Source organism: Penaeus monodon, chromosome 5 (genome assembly GCF_015228065.2).
Source record: "Penaeus monodon isolate SGIC_2016 chromosome 5, NSTDA_Pmon_1, whole genome shotgun sequence".
Classification (NCBI taxonomy): domain Eukaryota; kingdom Metazoa; phylum Arthropoda; class Malacostraca; order Decapoda; family Penaeidae; genus Penaeus; species Penaeus monodon.
This window is the reverse complement of record NC_051390.1, coordinates 56,754,775-56,759,774: the sequence shown is the minus strand read 5'-3', so window position 1 is coordinate 56,759,774 and position 5,000 is coordinate 56,754,775. Positions and strand designations below refer to the sequence as shown.

Here is a 5,000-nt window from a genome sequence, read left to right as displayed (position 1 = left end):
ATCACGGGCGGGTCGACCGGGGTCTTTGATCCTCCTTCTGCTATATAGTGACGTCATTTCGCTTCCGGCTGAAGGGGCTTTCGGGAGACTTGGCTTATCTCGTTGTAATTACATCCGACTCGCGGTTCCAATACTCCGGTTTGTTGAGGTATATGAAGGATGGGAGGGGATGGGGGTGGCGGAGGGGAGGATGGGGTGGGATGGGGGTGGCGGAGGGGAGGATGGGGTGGGATGGTGGAGGGAAAGGGAGGGTGGGGTTAGAGAGGAGGAGGAAGTAAGGGTAAGTCAGGGGGAGGAATGTGGGGAGGATGGGTAGGGTAAGAGGAGGAATGGGGGAGGATGGGTAGGCTGGGGAGGTGCATGAGGAGGAGGGGGAAATGGGTAGGGAGAGGAGGGTGTATTGGAGAGGGAGAGGAAGGGTAGGGAGGCTTAAAAGGGGGGAAGGAAGAGGGTAGGAGGGAGGGGGGAATGGGGGAATCTGAGGGGGGGGGAGGGTAAGAGGGAAGGAAGGGTATGGGAATTTAGGGGAGGCGGGAATAGAAGGGGAGGAGGATAAGGTAGGAAGGAGGAATGAAAGGGGGGGGGGGGCAGGGAAGTATGAGGAAGGAGGTAGGAGGGAGAAGAGGAAGGGAATGGAGGAGGAAGAAGGAAAAGTAGACGGTTGGGGGATGCAGGTTACGATGAGGGAGGAAGGGAAATGGGTGGAGGAAGGGAAGAGGGTAGGGGAGGAGATAAGAAGGGGAGAATAGGGGAATGGGAAGGATGGGAGGGAAGAGGGAAAAAGGGGGAGAGGGGAAGGGGTTAAGGAGAACGAAAGTAGAAAGGGAACTGAAGAAAAAGGAAGGAGGGGAGAGGGCAGGAGATAGAAGAAAGAGGAGGAGGTGGAACAGGAAGAAGGGAGGAGCAAGAAACGGAAGAAATGTAAGAAGGAGGAGAAGGCAGTATGAAACGAGGAATAATAGGAATTTGGGAAGTACGAGGGAACAGAAGATGAAAGAAAAAAAAAGGAAGACAGGGAGGAGGAGGTAAAGGAGAAAAAGGAAGAGAAAAATAGGCAAAGAAGAAAGAGAAAAAGAGGAATATAGAAAGGGCAGGGGAAGAAATAGGAAGAGAAGGAGAGATAGGAAGAAAATGAAGAAAGAAAAAAGGTAAAAAAAAAGAGGGAATAGAAAGGGCTAGGGAAGAAAAAATGAAGGAGGGAGAATGGAGAAATAGAAAAAAAAAAAGATGACGAAGAAGTAAAAAAGGACTAGAAGGGACTAAGGAAGAAGAGGAAGGAGGGGAGGAGGAGGAAGGGAGGGGGCGGGGGGGGGTGTAACCAATAAGCCCTCTCTCTTGCAAATCCACTGATCCGTATCTCATTGAAAAGGATATTTACATGATCAATTGATTCCACATTAAACGTTGCCAATAGAAGACACGTTTTAGTAGGATTTTTGTCTCTTTATTTTCTTCTTTTATTTGTACGTCTTTCTGTTTCTAGTCTTTTATTATTGTTTTTCTTGTCATTATTATTATTATTTTTTTTAACATCACTTTTCTTGTTTCTTTAGTACTTCATTTTCTTTACATTTTTTTTCTCTCATTATTACTACTATCACTTTTTTATTTATTGTTTTCTTGTCTATTTATTTTCATCTTATCTCTCATTTTTTTCTGCTTTTCTTTCTTTCCTTCTTTCTTTTACATCATCGCTGTTAATTCTTTGTCATCCATTCCTTTTCATCTTCATCTTGTTCTCATTCCTCTACATTATCATTTTTATCTCTTATTCCTTTTCTTTTTCTCATTCTTATTCCCCATTTTCTGTTTCTTATCATCATCCCCACCGTTACCTCCATCAAAATTATCACACGTATCACAGTCAACCACACCAGTATTTTTATCCTCACTATCGTCACTATCATCAATATCCCCACCATCATCAGTCTCACTATCACCGACATCACCATTACCACCACTATCATCACCATCACTCTCTCCATCATCAATATCCCCACCACCATCATCACCATCACTCTTACTATCATCATTTTACCCCCCCCCCCACCCCATCATCACTCTCACCCTCACCATCAACATTATCTCCCTCATCATCACCATCCTTATCATCATCATCGTCATCCTCATCCTCATCATCATTATCCTCAAGATCATCTCCATCACCCTCACCATCATCATAATCGCCTCTATCATCACAGTCACCAGCATCATCATTTTCCTCAACAGAACATGAGAAACACCGAATGATCGTCATAGCTGCTGAACAATGTCACTGATATCGCTGTGTTATCAAATCTCACTCTCTTTCTATCTATTTGTCTTTACTCTCTCTCTCTCTCTCTCTCTCTCTCTCTCTGTATGTCTGTCTCTCTCTCTCTCTCTCTCTCTATCTCTCTCTCTGTCTCTCTCTCTCTCTCTCTTTCTCTCTCTTTCTCTCTCTGTCTCTCTCTCTCTCTCTCTCTCTCTCTCTCTGTCTCTCTCTCTTCTCTCGCTCTCTCTCTCTCTCTCTCTCTCTCTCTCTCTCTGTTTTTCTAATCTTCCTATCTTTTTTTCTTTCTTTTTTTGTTTTGTTATACTTGCTCGCTGAAGATCCTCCGCTAATTGAATTTCTGATGGAGAACAGCCCCTTTCAAAAGACATTGCAAGAGAAGTTGAATTAAAGCGAAACTAGATTATTTTAGCTCTTTCTTCGGCCTGTGCTCAGCGAGGGAGGAGCGCGGGCGAGAGTCTGGGGTCAGGGCGCTTTTAGGGTCATGGGCGGTGGGGGGATGGGGGTTGAGGCAGCTTTTGTTCTTGATTTTTGTGTCTATGTTATTCTTATTTATTATTGTTATATTATTATTATTATCATTATTATTATTATTATTATTATTATTATTATTATTATCATTATTACTATTATTATTACTATTATCATTATTACTATTATTATTATTACTATTTATTGCTTTTCTTCTTGTTCTGTATTTCCTTGCTCCTCTTCTTCTTTTTATGTCCTTTACTTTCTTTACTTCTGTTTTCCTTCTTGTCTTCTTCTTTTCCTCCTTGTTCTTTACTTTCGTCTCCGTATGCCTATTTATCTGCCTTCTTCTTCTTCTCGTTTTTTCTTCTCCTTCGTCTTTCTCCTTCTCTCACTTCTCATGGATCTCTGTTTCCTTTTTTTTCTTTTTATCATTCATCCTCTTCGTTTCCGTAGAGGCATTCATTTAACGTCTTCGTCCTTCTCCCACTCTCTCTTTCTCGCGATTCTCCTTTCTATTTTCTGCTTTATTTTTCTTCTTGTTCTTTACTTCCCTCTCTATACGTCTATTCACATGTCTTCTTCCCTTTCTTCCCCATTCTCTCTCTCTTCCTCTTTTATAATGGATCAAGCGAGATATATATTTTTCCTTTGCTCGTTCTCCTCTGTTCTACCTCTTCCTCATTCTTCTATTCTGGTTTCGCCTTTCTGTTTATATTCCTCTTCCATTTTCTTCCTTTTCCTTACTTCTTTTGTTTGTGTTTCTTCCTTTTCTTCCTCTATTTGTCCTTCAATTCCTCTTTCCTTTCTTTTTTTCTTTCTCTTTTATTCTTCTTCACCTTTTGTTTTCCTTTCCTCCTTTACATTCCTGCTTCTTGCTCTTTTTCCTTCTCCCCTTTTCATTTCACTCCTCTTCATCTTCTTCTTCTTCATTTTCGACTTCTTTTCTCTCCCTTTGCATCTCCTTCTAAGCCTGTTCTCCCTTTTCCTCCGTTCTCTTCGCTTTCTTTCTTACCATGTTTGCATTTAGCTTCTTCTCCTTTTCCCCCTTTCATCCTCTTCCTTTTCATCCATCGCATTCTCTCGCTTCCCTTTTTTTTCTCTTCCTAATTCTCTTTCCCCTCCTACTCCTCCTCCCGTTCGTATATTTACTTTTCCTCCTTCATCTCCTTATTCTCTTGACGCATGTCATGTTCGTGTCTCATTTATCCTTTATTGCTTTTCTCTCTTCTTGCCATTCTTTAGCCTCTCAACTTTTATCTCTGGTATTCCCTTTTCTCACTTTTCTTTTATTTTCTCTCTTTCTATCTTTTTCTTGGGGATTTCAATACCCCCCCCCCATTTACTAATCCTCTTTTTCTCTCTCTTTTTATTTTATCTATTTATTTTTTCCTCTTCCCCTCTTCGTTCCATCTCCTTTGCTCATATTTCCATACCCTCCTTTTAATTTTCGTTTCCTCTTCCTTTATTTCCTTCCTTCTTCCTCCCACTACTTCTCAACGCTTCCCCTTTATCTCTCTCTTTTTCTCCCTTCTCCTGTTTTCTTCCTTTACTCCTTTTCTCTCTCTTTCTCTTTCTCTCTTCCTTCTACTTTCCTTTCTTTCCTTCCCATCCTTTTTTCTTAAAGCACCTCTTAATTACTTCTTACTTTTGCAACTTCTCCACTTTTTTGCTTATTCCTTCTTCTTTTTTATCGTCTTTCTACTCCTTTTCCCCCATTTCTTCCTTTCTCTTTCTGCTCCTTCACCATTTTCCTCCTTCTCCACTTTAGCACTCTCTTCTATGCACTTTCTCCTCCTTTCTCTTGCATCCTCTTCTCTTCTCCTCCCGTTCTTCCTCCTGCTTCTCGTTTTTCTTGCTCCTCTCATCTTTCTTCCTGCTTCTCCTTTTTCTTGTTCCTTTTCTCTTCCCGCCTCCTGTTTCTCCTACTGCACCTGCTCCTTACTCTTACTTCTCTCCCCTCTTCTCCTATTCGTTCCACCTCCTGTTTCTCCTCCTCCTATTCGCCCTCCAGCTACTCCTCGTTCATCCTTTTCTCTCTCTTTTCCTCCTACTGCTTCTCCTCTTCCTATCCCTCCCCCTGTTTCTGCTTCCTCCTGCTTCTCCTCCTTTCTCTTCCACCTCCACTTCTCTCTCTCCTTCTCCCTGCCCTTTATCACCCCCGCTCGTCCTCCTCCGCCAACACTCCGCTCAAGAGAGAACACCTCTTTGTTCCTTTCTCCCCGTCCAGTGTTGCAATTGACGGCGGTCGGAGTGC

General features: G+C 42.4%; 1 protein-coding gene across 1 annotated transcript in view; it reads left to right on the top strand.

The window, feature by feature from the left end:
- The window catches only part of LOC119573604, a 124,097-nt gene that overhangs the window by 33,698 nt on the left and 85,399 nt on the right, over window positions 1-5,000 (top strand). The window lies entirely within an intron of this gene.